This window comes from Chiloscyllium plagiosum, unplaced genomic scaffold, assembly GCF_037043375.1.
Source record: "Chiloscyllium plagiosum isolate Xiang-an unplaced genomic scaffold, Cpla_swu_hap1 HiC_scaffold_22, whole genome shotgun sequence".
Lineage (NCBI taxonomy): Eukaryota > Metazoa > Chordata > Chondrichthyes > Orectolobiformes > Hemiscylliidae > Chiloscyllium > Chiloscyllium plagiosum.
The window spans coordinates 53,126,862-53,141,420 of NW_028270160.1; the positions used below are offsets into that span (position 1 = coordinate 53,126,862).

Below are 14,559 nucleotides of genomic sequence, written 5' to 3' on the forward strand. Positions count from 1 at the left end.
TCTTTCATATTCCCTCCACAGAATCCCTTTCCTAGTTCTACCTACTTCATTGGTATTGACATGAATGATGATGGCTGGATTCTCCCCATTGCAATTTCTTCTCCAGCCGAGAGCAATTTCTTCTCCAGCCCAGAGCAGATATCCTGAACTTGGGCACTCATCAGTCAACACAGCCATCTGAACTCGTGCTCTTTGCTGCAGAGAACAATGTCAATGTCAATCCCCCTCATTATACTGTCCCGTCCTGCCACTATATCCTGTGACCTCCTTTGTTCAGAAATGTATTGCAATCTGCTAGATGCTGCTTACATCAGAGTTCAAAGCCACTGATACCTTGCTCCTTTCCCTTCCTTGGGTTATATTTATCGCTCCAGTAGTTGATGTATTTTAATGTGGCCTCCCAAGGAACAAGCCTCAAAAAATTATCCTCACTGATTTTCGGCTATGATAATTTATCCCTAAAGCGTACCAGTTATTACTACATCCTCCGACTTCCAGCAGCATTTTCCAGTTTGCATTACCATTCTTAATTCTCCCAATTTGCTTAGATCTGAAAGCAACTAATTTTAATGCAAACTTTGACATCAAACAAAAAGTCACCGGATATCTGTTACAAAGACACTTAATTTTTAGTATTTCTTGGAGAACACACATTTTGAAGAATAATGGAAAAATTGACTTGTTTGAAGTCTTATGAAAGTACCCAGATGTATTTTGTTTTAAATAAATTGATGAATTGTCAACATAGACATTCAGGACTACTTTTAAACAAAGTTTCCTGGAAATCACATGAAAGTGATAACTTTTGGTTTGCTATAGACCTTAGTGGGGATGTTCGAACAATGACTGTTTTGAAGATTTTTAAAACCTGGTATTCAGCTGGGGGAGCAAGAAGCCTGTGTGGAATGATGCCCAGCTGATTTATTATATTCCTGAAAAAAAATCTCTCTGGTTGAATTCAAGGTGAAACCTGATTGTTTGTCTGAAAAAGTGATTAAAGCACGTTCTCAGTATTGTGTTTCCTGAACATATTGTGTTTCCTGCATTTGTTCAGTCGACATACCATGTCCAGAGAGAACCGTGGATATGAAGTGACTTGACCACAAATGTTGGATCAGTGATAGACTTCAAAACATTCCATGCTTTATCATTTTGACTTCAAGAACAGTCCTTACTGACACTGTTGGTGATTTAAGAGATTACATTTCTTTAATTAAAAATTGTACTAAAGAGGCTAATATCTTCATTATTAACTGTAGGTTGGACTGAGACTCCCTCACCTCCCCCTGCCACAATAAAACTCTGAGGATTTATTTGGTCTTCAAATATAGACACTCTTGAGAATCTTCACTCCAGAAAGCCATTCTTTAAAGAGAAAACCATTTTTTCTTTTTTCTGAAGTGAGAGGAAGAGTGTGTGTGTGTTCGTGCATGCACACGCACATGCATGGGCACACTTATAGAGAGAAAAGCATTTAAACTTCTAAATTACGTCAAGGAATTATTGCATTTTCCTTGATTAAATTGTCTTTATCATAAACCAATAACTCTGTTTATTCAGAAACTAGCTTCATAATTCTTGTTATTTCAAACCTCAGACAGATCAGATATTGAATTGACCATCTCAATTAATTAACAGGGAAAATTGGTTTTTATTTTCTGTTGCAACCTATTGAGTAGTGGAACTAGGACAACAATGTTAAAAATCACACAACACCAGGTTATAGTCCAACAGGTTTAATTGGAAGCACACTAGCTTTCGGAGCGACGCTCCTTCATCAGGTGATTGTGGAGGGCTCGATCGTAACACAGAATTTATAGCAAAAATTTGCAGTGTGATGTAACTGAAATTATACATTGAAGAATTGATTGTCTGTTAAGCCTTTCATCTGTTAGAATACAGTGATAGTTTCACTTCTTTCATGTGTAAATCACAAAACCCTTTTTTTTAAAAGTTGCATTCTTGGGTTAGCTGTTAACTACCTCCACAATCACCTGATGAAGGAGCGTCGCTCTGAAAGCTAGTGTGCTTCCAATTAAACCTGTTGGACTATAACCTGGTGTTGTGTGATTTTTAACTTTGTACACCCCAGTCCAACACTGGCATCTCCGAATTAGGACAACAATGCACTCTTCCAGCCTTATTTGTATCACAATCTACTCCTTGTAGATGACTGAAACATTGAGAAACCCTTGGAAATTTCCAAAAATGCATAAAATTACACCTGATACAGAAGAAATAATTCATAGGCTAACCTGTTAGTAGTCACAATCCCTGTAGATGTAGCGCTGCTTGTGGTCCTTACTGACGTTGTTGGTGATTTAAGAGATTACATTTTTTAAAATTAAAAGTTGCACTAAAGAGGCTAATATCATCATTATTAACTGTTGGTTGGACTGAGACTCCCCCACCTCCCCCTGCCACAATAAAACTCTGAGGATTTATTCAGTCTTCAAATATCGACACTCCTGAGAATCTTCGCTCCAGAATCTAATTTTCTGGAAGCTTTAAAAATCAATTTGGAAACCTAAATTTCTACCATATCAATGTCTTCTTCAAAGTACTCCTGAGGCCTGTCCTCAATGTTTTGCATGCACTGTGTCCCTCCACAACATCATGAAACTTTTGAGACATTTCCTGTCTTTGAAGGTACTATATGTCAACAATTCCTCGCAATGTCAACATAAAAATGTCCCATGCAATTCACAGGTGCTTTACGAATCACACTACATTGTACATCCAAGTCAATTAGGATGGTACTAGAGCAGATGCAAAACTTAGTCGAAGAGGTAGGTTTTAAAGAGTGCCTTAATGGTGGAAGCCGACATGGATTTCCAGTGCTTTGGTCCTGTCATGACAACCAATAGTTAAGCAATTCAAGTCAGTGATGCTGAAGACTCAGAACTAAAAAGACACAGTCACCCTGATGTTTTGTAGTGCTGGAGGAGATTACAGCAAGGGGAAGAGAGGAGTCTTTGAGGGATTTGAAAACAGGATAAGAATCTCAATAATAGAGGCTGTGTTGAAATCAGGAATCAGGAGAGGCCAACAAACGTAGGGCTGCTCATAGAATAGAATCCCTACAATGCAGAAACAGGCTATTTGGCCCAACAAGTCTACAATGACCCTCTGAAGAGTATCCCACCTATACCCATTCCCCTACCCTATAGCTCTGCTTTACCCCTGATCAACACATCCCTGAACATTATGGGCAACTTAGCATGGCCAATTCGCCTAAGCTGCCCATCTTTGGATTGTGGGAGGAAACCAGAGCACCCAGAGAAAACCCATGCAGACACGGGGAGATGTGCAAACTTCACACAGACAGTCGCCCTAAGCTGGAATCAAACCTGGGACCCTGGTGGTGAGGCAGCAGTGCTAACCACTGAGCCACCCCCCATGCCACCCTGAGAGAATGATGTTTGGTTTGAGTTAGGAGACAAGGAGCAGAGATTTGGATGGTTTCAAGTTAATGGAAGATAGAGTGTGACAGGCTAACTAGGATCATGTTAGACTGGTTGATTTTGGAGTTAACAAAGACTTGGCTGAGGTTTTCAGCAAGAAGAGCTGAGACAGGAATAGAGAACATCATGTTACAAAGGTGAAAATAAATGGCCATAAACAGGGTAGGGATGGGTATATGAAAGTTAATCTTGGGGTCATATGACAGAACAAAGTTTGCCAACAGCCTAGTTCAACTTCAGATCGTTGTCTAGAAAGAGGAATGCATTTATGCGCAAGGAAATGGAATTAATAGCGAGGTCCTTAGGCAACGGTATGGTTCTTCCCAATATTTATTTTGAGGAACTGTTTGGTCATCTAAAGTGCTGGATAAACAGCCTGATAACTTAGAGTGTGCAGACGGGTAATGTGAGATAACACTGAATATCACCACTTTGCATGTGGAATGGACATGTCAGATGATGTCACCAAGGAGTAGCCTGTAGATGGGAAATAACAGGGATTCAAGGAGTATATACGTGTAGTCTATGCTTGTGAAAAAAACAAAAATGAGATGCTTTCTTATTTTAAACATTACTTGTCAATATCAAGGACTATCAGATCAGTTGTAACAGATTCAATCATAAAATTATGATAAAGTGCCTCAACTCCAAGTTGCAAAGACTGTCTTCCACAAAGTATAATTAGTTTCTTGCTAAACCTTTCACCAATAAACAATTACTTGGATGTTCCTAAAGTGAAAATGATTTTCTATTTTCCAAATATTGTTCAAAAGTTGAAAAAGTAGTTATTATGATAGAGTTATCATGTTAAGATCTATCTGAAGTTGAATTGAAGTTATCTAGCATTGAACTATCCACAAAAGGCAATGTGTACCAAGTGAAATTCATGAATTATAATCAAACTATTTATAAGATAAACATCTGTTAGCATTTTCTTCTTGTTTTTCTTTGTCAAATCACTTAATTGATCACCAGGATACAGTAGGGAGATGAGTCTGGGAGGGATGGTCTTTAGAGGGTCAGTGTGAACTTGTTGGGCAGAATAGCCTGTTTCCACACTGTGAGGATTCTATGATATGAATTCTATGATCCTTCAGGAATTAAAAGCTCACAAAATGAAAATTAAGTATCTTTAGGTTTAACTCATTCTCTGTCATCAACTTCATTCTATTCTAACTTAGAATTTACTGTCAAAAGACCAAATCAAATAGGAATTGAAGAATGCATGTGTAACATTGTTGTTGTATTACTATTAGATAGTTATCAAATATGAAATCTGTATCATGACAATATCTATCTATGTCAAGCTTTAAAAAACTTAATGCAAGTAACACAATATGGAGGCTTTTCATTTATTTATTAACTCACATTATGAGTCAACATGATCTGTTTTGGAAAGAAGATAAATTTTGGAAGACTAAAACGTTGCTGTCATTATGGAAGGTCAAAATAATCCTTAATGTTAGCCATACATTGAAGATTGCACGTTCTGGTGCCCCCTCAGCTTAGGTTCTGTTTCAGTTGATACCAACAAAACACTGTGCAGAATTCCAAACAAAAAACGTAATTAAGAATTCATGCAGAACTTTGAAAGAGACATTGCAATATAATGAAGATGTGCAATTCAAAATCTTCTCATTCACGTGACATTTTGAAATATTAATACATGTTGCTTTTGGTGTATCATGATTAATTTGTTCTATTCAAAAATAAAACTTAAGCACATGCTTAGTTTAATTCATCTTTACAAATGAAAGCATAAACAAATGGAGCCAAAAATTGTAATTATAGGAATTATGTAATGTGTGCCACCTCCTACAAGTTAATTTACTGTATTTTCACTAACTTAACAGCTATCCAACAAAACCATGTAGATTAAAGTTATTTCACCTTGTTTTCAATGTTAACAATTTATAACAAAATATCGGGTCTGTTAAACAATTCTAATTTATCTGAAAACTTGAATTCCATTTTATCAGCAAACTTGATTTTGCTTCAAAACAAAATGGGGATGAAGCATTTCTGACAACTAAGAATCATTATCACAACGGTATTATTAAAAAGGACGCTGCCTTTAATAATGTGATCACATTACAGACAGCTATTAATCAGGTTTTCATGCAGTGAAAAACAACACTTTACTAGAAATTCTTATGAGACAAAAGACTCTGAATTTTAACAATAGCCCTTTGATATCTTTGTCAAATTCAGAAAACACAATATTTCAGAGTTTTGTAACTCTTCATCCCATCCTGACAACATTAATACGCTTCAACTTTGGGTAGTCATTAAAGTAATGCCCTTCATTAAGTGCAAAACCATGCTATGCACAACTAGAAATTAAACACACAATGAAAAATCCCATGATCAACAGTGAAAAAATGCCAGGTTACTAAATAAAAATGTCAACGTTGGTCAAAGAACACTTGCACACACTAATGACAAAATGTAAACTCTAATCAATTCTTCATCATTTATCATCCTTTAGGCAGATTACACAAGATAATTAAGAGAGTATTGAGGACATCCATCAAGACGGTTACATCTACCATTTCAATTTGTTAATCTTAAAAGCAAATTCTATTTATTTTTTGCTTCAGGTTTTCTGAACTCAGAAAACACAATATTTTAGAGATTTGTGACTCATCATCCCATCACGTAGACAAGATCAAAATGATGAAAAAATGCAACAAGTATTGCAATAAATTGCAACATCTGAAGTATTGCATTGCTCCCCTACTCTTTTTCTTAAGCAATTAGACTTCATAATCATTCCTAGCCAATGATTTATATCTACCAGTAAATATATTTTTGACCTATGCAACAGAATAACACATTCTCTAACTGTAAAGAACAGATTAAAAGCAGGAGTTTCACTATTAATGCTGCATTGTATTATGCCTGCACCACTATTCTGCAGTAGGTCTTAAATTACAGTTGGTTGGTGGCACCAGGCTACTTACAGGTAATATAAGATTGTGTTTCTGAAATACGAGTACAAGAATGCATTACTTTGTTTTCCTCATCTCCATGATGAGCACTTGTTTAAGACACGTGAACATCAGGAACCGCTCTAAAAGATACCTTCCTCAAACAGCAGGCATCCTCTGCTGTAGAAATTCAATAGTTGCCAGGGTGATTATTTTATACTGTGATACAATACCACAATAAAATATCATGTAAACAGCAATCTTTTTCAAATTGCCTGTCACCCCTTAAACACCATTGTTTATGTAATTTAAATTTAAATACAAAAAATGTGCAATACACTTCACTCTGGATTAACTGTAGGTTAAAAAAAAAGGCTGTGCTTTTTTTGCGTTACTTTAACATTGAAATAGTTCAACATGATAATTACTAAACATTCCTTTGACATATAGGGATTTTAATTGGAATTCATACTGATCAAGTTTGAACCAAGATTATACAGCTGAATAAATGATTCCAAAAAAAAAACACAAAGCTCTTCATGGTTGGGTGCAAGTGATCTCACACAAAGTAATGAAACACTGTTGTGGATAGTATTGCATGTTATACTTTGCAAGAATCAGTTACATTGCCCTTCTGCTGTCTTAATGTTTAAATTAATTGCAGTGACAATTCAATATCATCTGAACAAAATGTCCTTAGTGGATGAAGCAATAATATGTATCATATGGAACTATGACTTCAAGATAATTAATTTTAGTAGACTCATAGCACTGAAGGTTGAAAGCTGCACATGTATTATAAAAGTTTTTTTTAATGAACTGTAATTTTTTCATTCACGGCATTATAAATAGCTTTTATAGTTGAGTTTACAACGACTAACCTAAGCTGAGTCAACATTATTAGAAAATAAAACTTAATAGACACTTTGCTACTGAAAATACGCTGACACAAAAACATTTTTTTCCACTTCACTTGTTTAACTTTTGAATTATACCAGTGAAACAAAATCATTTCTTTACCCATTATTTCTCAGAATCCATCTTCATACATCTGACAATTTTTCATTCCCATAGCAATGATAATACTTACTGAACTAAAACCTCGAACTTCAACACATTCTTTGTTCACAGATAGCCGGTCCAACAGATAAGAAATTAGTATTTGATATCATGATATCCAGAGCTGTCTTTGTTGGCATTTTCCCCAAAATAACTACACAACATCCGTTTGCTGTGGAGTCACATTCAATATTTTTCAATGATCAAGCAGCCAGCTATTTATCTGAGCAAATTTTCTTCTGTCCTCTGTATGCAGCTCCATTTTACAATCCAGGTCCTCAGTGAACCTATGACAATTAGTTTCCCAGACTTCACAGCAAATGCTGAAGACAGCTAAGAGGTTTTAAGCGGACCCTGGCAAGTCCTTCATATAAATTAACACCAGGTGTCAGAACTCTGTGAACACTCTTTTATTCAGTGGATGATTACTGGGTTGTCCAGTGCTCTCTCACTCTGAATGCTTTACAGTCTCTCACACAATCCACCTCTATTCTTTCCCACCATGTATGTAACCTCGTAATCTAGTGACTAGAATTGGTTGACAATTTTAGCTGACACCAAGCAGTAATCTGATTAAAGTCTCTGAACACACAAGGTAAATCCAGGTAAACCTTCAACAACATAAATGTAATTATACTGTGAGTGCAATATAATGTTTGAATTAATGCCTTTCATACTTTACATTACTTAAACAAAATCATTTAAATACCTTTGAGGAAAGCAAAGGGAATTTATTCTTCCAATGCAATTTAAAATATAATTAACAAATTAAATTGATAGCCAAATAAGGATTTATTATTTCATGCAAAACATAAGCATGGTTCAAGAACAAGATTTGCAGAAATACACCAATACATTTTGATCTTACTCCTTTTGCATAAATGCATATACATATATATGATATTGGTGATTAATGATTGACAAGAGAGGTTTGATAGAAACTGATTATGGTTGTGACTGGGAATAGTATGCAGCATGGACAACAAAATGTCCATCTGTTCACAGTGAGGGATTAAATTGTATCATATTCAGCATCTGTACTGACAAAGTCAAAATTGGTAACTGGCATTAAAATACACACATTATTTTGGAGACAATGTCCCAATAAAAACCGTACTGATAGGTTCTTCTTCGAATTTTAAGAAAAATATATTGAAAAGCCTGATAATTAACATATCTTAAAAAAGTATGCATGCATTTAAAACACAAGCCTTCAATTTCAACAAACATGTGGTTATAGACACATAGAATAGCAGTTAGTACACTTTCAAGTACACACCTTACATTTGTACTGGAAATAACTATGGAGTATTGACCAGCCAAGATTCTATTTGAAACCGTATAAGCTTGTTTAAAAAAAGGAAGTGATGTAACCCAGGATCAATAACCTTGATAGTAATCTAAGAGAGACTTCTGTGTGGGGGAAGTGGAATCGCATGAGGGATACCTGGGAACCAACCAAGCAAGTCAGGATTCTGCAAATTCAACTCCATTGAATCAATAAATTTAGACTTTCTCTAAGCTATGTATTGGGCTTGATTTGCACCTGCAATGTGATTTGTTAAACAGAAGTCAGTAAAATAGCAGATAAAAAATTGAATTTAGGGCCACTTAGGATGAGTGACAGAGAAAGAGCAGTAACGAGGTTTAACAATGTCATGTTGGGGGTTGCACAGGATTCAGAGAGAAAAAGAATGCATGTGCATTTAACCAATAATGGCCGAGAAATATGGATTGCTCTCCAAGGATGTATGGATATGGGTAGTTGAGGTCAGCAGCAGCAACATCGTGCCCAGATCTTTGGTAGAAGATAGAAAACAAGTTAGGAAAATATGAACTTGTTGAATTGAACTACATTCTATGTTTTAATCTCCTGGAACACTCACAGTGTCAGGGACCCAGGTTCGACTCCACTCTTGGGTGGCTATCTGCTTGGAGTTTGCACATTCTCCCTGTGTCTGTATAGGTTTCATTTGTGTGCTCCGGTTTCCTCCCACAATCGAAGATGTGCAGGTGAGATGGATTGGTCATGCTAAATTGTCCTGCAGTGTCCAGGGTTGTGCAAATTAGGAGGATTGGCCACAGTAAATGCAAGTTACAGGAATGAGATAGGATGGTCTTCAGAAGATCAGTGCAGATTTGATGGGCAGAATCACCACTTCCTACACAGTAGGGATTTTTTTTTGGTCAGCTCACAGGGCCAAGGACTCAGATTTGATTCCAGTCTGTGGTGACCCTGTGTGAGGTTGGCACATTCTTCCCACATCTGCATGGGTTTCTGCCGGATGTTCTCATTTTCTCCCACAATCCAAAGATGTTCTTAGATTAGGTGGCTTGGCCATGGTAAATGTGGAGTTAAGGAGACAGTCTGGGGGGGGGGGGGGGGGGGGGGGCGGGGGGCGGGGGGCGGGGGGGCTCTGAGTGGGATGGTTGTCAGAGGGTCAGTGCAGATACAATAGACTGAATGACCTTTTTGTGCATTGTAGGGATTCTATTATTCCAAAATGTTCTCGTGTTGTCCTCTGTTCTGCAGGTTTACTTGAAAGTTCAACATTTCTATTCAGCATTTTCTCTACAAGAGCCACATTGGTAATAGGAAGCACAGCTCGTGTTAGTGCTTCTGCAGATTGTTGCTCTACAACCAACACTTTCATCTGATGCTTTTATAAATCCTTTGGATGTGCTACAGCATTTGTACATCCCTGAAATGAAATGCTGTCACTTTTGTTGCACCATTTCAAATGTGTGAATTCTTCTGTGGCTTGATTGTGCTGCCTGATTGCTAATAGTTGTGTTTTAAGTTCACCAGTCTCTTTTAAGAAGTTAGACTTCTCTGAAACTTGATAAATTTTAAAACTTCAATCTCCATTTGATGCTCGGCTTTAAGCTTTCCTACGGCATTGCTCAGCCCTGGAAGTGCTTTGGATCCTTGCTCCTTTACTGAAAGAAAATTTAAATACATCTATCACTTGAAGATAAGGTTCGTTTTCAAATTTCAGCTAACATTTGTACAGACTAATAATCTTGTACTCCATGCTTTGTTGGTTATTTGCAATCAGTCTTGCAGGTTATCGGCAGAGTCATTGGAATAAACAGTCATATTCATCTGCTTATTACCTTCAACAAATGTGCGATTTTCCTCAAGAAATGGACAACATAAACATCATCATCATTTTCACTGAAGTAAAAAGAGTATAGATCGGTCCAGCTTAATACAAAATAACATCTGTCGTGCCTTTCATCTCTTGGACTCTTTCCTAGTAAAGCAAATTAAGATTTAGAATCAAAAACAGGAATTGCTGGAAAAGCTCGGCACGTCTGGCAGCATCTGTGGATAGAAATTGGAGTTAATGCTTCGGGTCCAGGGACTAGAATGTTCCATCATGACTGGTCACCATCGTTTTTGGTGTATCCAGTTCCCACATCTTCTAGACCTTCCTCAAAGAAAAGGGAATGATCTTGTGATCCTAGGGACTGTTTCTTTAATGGCGCCTGACTCACAGCATAACGAGACAACTTCAATTTCTGATTCAGCTGATCAAGAAAGAAAATTCAAAGTTACACAAGCACCTATGTTTGTCATTCCTAATTATCATTGCTTCTTATTAAACAGAAGATCATAGCCAGTTCCATTAGAGCAAAAGATGACCTGAATCCATCCTTTTAATTTTATTGTGATACCTCCTAATTTCTAATGAATGATGGAGGATGGTTAGAGAAATTCAGATTCAACCACAATGTTGACATGAAAGAACGGATACATCTTAAAATAGTCTCTCGAATGCAATGCTTAGCATTCAGTATTCCTTGGCTGCTTTCCCTCCACTTTCTCTCCACTAAGCAATCGTGGAGACTTAGTTGTCTCCCCATTGTATCTGTTGCGAGCTAGTCAGGTGACTATTGTGGGTAGTTTTCCAAGTGAATCCTAGTAGTTGAAGTCTTTTGTTATTTGCCTGCCCCAGCTGCCCACTGTTATTGGACTTCACTTGCCACTTCCCACCATTTTTTCTGGATGTGTTCACAACTTCCTGCCATGTTGGAACATTGTTAGGAGTCAGAGTTATGGGGAACAAGCAGAAAACTAATGCAAGCTGCTTACAAACTATGTAAGCAAAATAGAGCAAGGCTTTGCTTGTGCCTTCTTCAATCAAGTCCCATGTGATCTGATGTCATGATGATATTGCTCCTTATGCACCTGCTCAATACTATTGTCTGTGTATCAATGCAGTTAACCATTTACTGTACAGCCTTACATTCACTCAACTTTCACTGAATCACAATTATTACAGAAGGAGCCCATTCGGCCCATTGAGCCTGCACCACCTAGCTTATTCAGCTAGATTATCTCATGTCAATTTCCCGTCTTTTCCCGATGCACCTGCACATTATTACAATCCAACACAAAACTTCCAATGCTCTTCAGTGCCTTAATCGAAACTGCCTCCATCACATTTCCAGGCAGTACATTCCATGGTTTAACAACTCGCCATGTGAAAAATTGTTTTTTTTTCCCTCATCACCCTTCTTCTTTGATACATCACTTTAAACATTTTCACATCAAATCAGCAGCATCCAGCTTTAAATTTCCATTTCATCACTTCCCATTCATCCACCCTAATTGAATGTTACCCATGTCCTCATGCAAATCAGTAGACAACCTAACTTTCACAGATGCATGTCTGTGTTTTACCACTCATGTAGGAGAAGAGAGCAAAACACAAGCCATGGGATGAAGATCAAAGGTTAACCAGCACAGATATTCCAGTTCACAAGTGCAGAGTAGGGGTACCTGGAAATAGGTGACACTACTGTGTTCTCCTCAACTGGAGATGGAGAGGCATGGATTTCACAAATAGTGACTGATTTACAAGCATCTGTGACACGTGCACTAATTTCATTTCATCAGTGACTTAACCAAGAGAAGACATGGCATTGCCATTGTGAAGAATGTTTCTTTGTCACAACTAAATTATACCTGTTTTGTCTCCTAGGGCATTCACACATATAACAAATGTTGTAGGCCATCCAGGACGAGGATACCTCAAAGGAACTTGATCGTCCGGGGGATAACTATGCACCGCAGATGACAGGGTTTTCAAATTATGATTTTACAAATGAGCAACAGCAGACACCATTTTATTGGTGGCAGGGACAGCCCCGGAACATGCACATTGGAAAAGGTTGGGCACGAATAATCTACCTTATGTGTTGCTCCATTAGAGATGGATACTAAACCTAGGTGCCCTGAGTGAGAAGTAAAAGAAACTGCATCAACAACTTGCTGGGTACAAACAGATGTGCTTTGCACTGTCAACATGCATAATCTTGGAAAGGATAGAGATTTTCTATTGGATTGTTAGGGCAGGGAATTGTGAGAAAGTCCACCATGGAATTTCATGGAGCTTCAAGCATTGCTCTCAAATGAATCCATGCAGGCCAATATGACAGTACAAACTTAATATTTCCTCTTTTCTGTCAGGTACTTTATCCATGGCAGGCACTTTATCCATGGCCTCACAATGAGTCATTGATACAAACCAAGCTGGTTTGCAGAACTGCAGGAGTGATGTGGTATTATCCCAGGTGGTTAGTAACAAGAGGAGGAAGTGCAGTGGAAACTCCACTCAAACTGCTCCCAGCCAGTGCAAAAGATGTCACCCCTTGGTTTAACAGAAGACAGAGGGTGGTGGTGGAGGGTTGTTTTTCAGACTGGAGGCCTGTGACCAGTGGAGTGCCACAAGGACCGGCACTGGGTCCTCTACTTTTTGTCATTTACATAAATGATTTGGATGTGAGCATAAGAGATACAGTTAGTAAGTTTGCAGATGACACCAAAATTGGAGGTGAAGTGGACAGCGAAGAAGGTTGCCTCAGATTACAACAGGATCTTGATCAGATGGGCCAATGGGCCGAGAATTGGCAGATGGAGTTTAATTCAGATAAATGCGAGGTGCTGCATTTTGGGAAAGCAAATCTTAGCAGAACTTATACACTTAATGGTAAGGTCCTAGGGAGCTTTGCTGAACATAGAGACCTTGGAGTGCCGGTTCATAGCTCCTTGAAAGTGGAGTCGCAGGTAGATAGGATAGTGAAGAAGGCTTTTGGTATGCTTTCGTTTATTGGTCAGAGTATTGAGTACAGGAGTTGGGACATCATGTTGTGTCTGTACAGGACATTGGTTAGGCCACTGTTGGAATATTGTGTGCAATTCTGGTCTCCTTCCTATTGGAAAGATGTTGTGAAACTTGAAAGGGTTCAGAAAAGATTTACAAGGATGTTGCCAGGGTTGGAGGATTTGAGCTATAGGGAGATGCTGAACAGGCTGGGGCTGTTTTCCCTGGAGCGTAGGAGGCTGAAGGGTGACCTTATAGAGGTTTACAAAATTATGAGGGGCATGGATAGGATAAATAGGTAAAATCTTTTCCCTGGGGTTTGGGAGTCCAGAACTAGAGGGCATAGGTTTAGGGTGAGAGACGAAAGATATAAAAGGGACCTAAGGGGCAACTTTTTCGCGCAGAGGGTGGTACATATATGGAATGAGCTGCCAGAGGAAGTGGTGGAGGCTGGTACAATTGCAAAACATTAAAAGGCATCTGGATGGGTATATGAATAGGAAGGGGTTGGAGGGATATGGGCCAGGTGCTGGCAGATGGGACTAGATTGGGTTGAGATATTTGGTCGGCATGGATTGGTTGGACCAAAGGGTCTGTTTCTATGCTGTACATCTCTATGAACTCTGTGACTATGACAGCTTAATCTGTCACTGCACATGTACAGGTGGAACACATACTTTAGTGCAAGGCTCCAGGAACCACACAGCTTAGAGGTAAAGCACTTCAAAGGTCAGGCTAGAAAAAGAAGCAGCTTCCTGTCATCTCTCACGTAGTCACAATGAATGCACCACAGAGGTAGCAGGAAGTGCACAAGGAAAATTTTGTTTTTCACCGTGGATTTGCAAATGGAAGTTTGAGAAAAAGTAACATTGAAACTCTGTCTCTTCACACCACAATAAATTGGGTCACTTACACCACTTCCTGATCCTGCCTTTTGTTGTATCCCGAATGCCAATTTGTCATTTCATTTGTTTCATTCCGAAAACCAAAACC

At 38.2% G+C, this 14,559-nt stretch overlaps 1 protein-coding gene across 9 annotated transcripts in view; it reads right to left on the minus strand.

The window, feature by feature from the left end:
- Positions 1-14,559, minus strand: part of pcdh15b (protocadherin-related 15b) — a 1,538,224-nt gene that overhangs the window by 853,106 nt on the left and 670,559 nt on the right. For 2 of the 9 annotated variants that reach the window (XM_087999062.1, XM_087999059.1), the window contains exon 1: positions 7,485-7,886. The exons of the other annotated variants lie outside the window; for them this stretch is intronic. The gene's annotated coding sequence lies outside the window, so the exon portion shown is untranslated. Of the gene's footprint in view, positions 1-7,484; positions 7,887-14,559 lie in introns of those variants that run through there. 9 annotated transcript variants of the gene reach the window in all.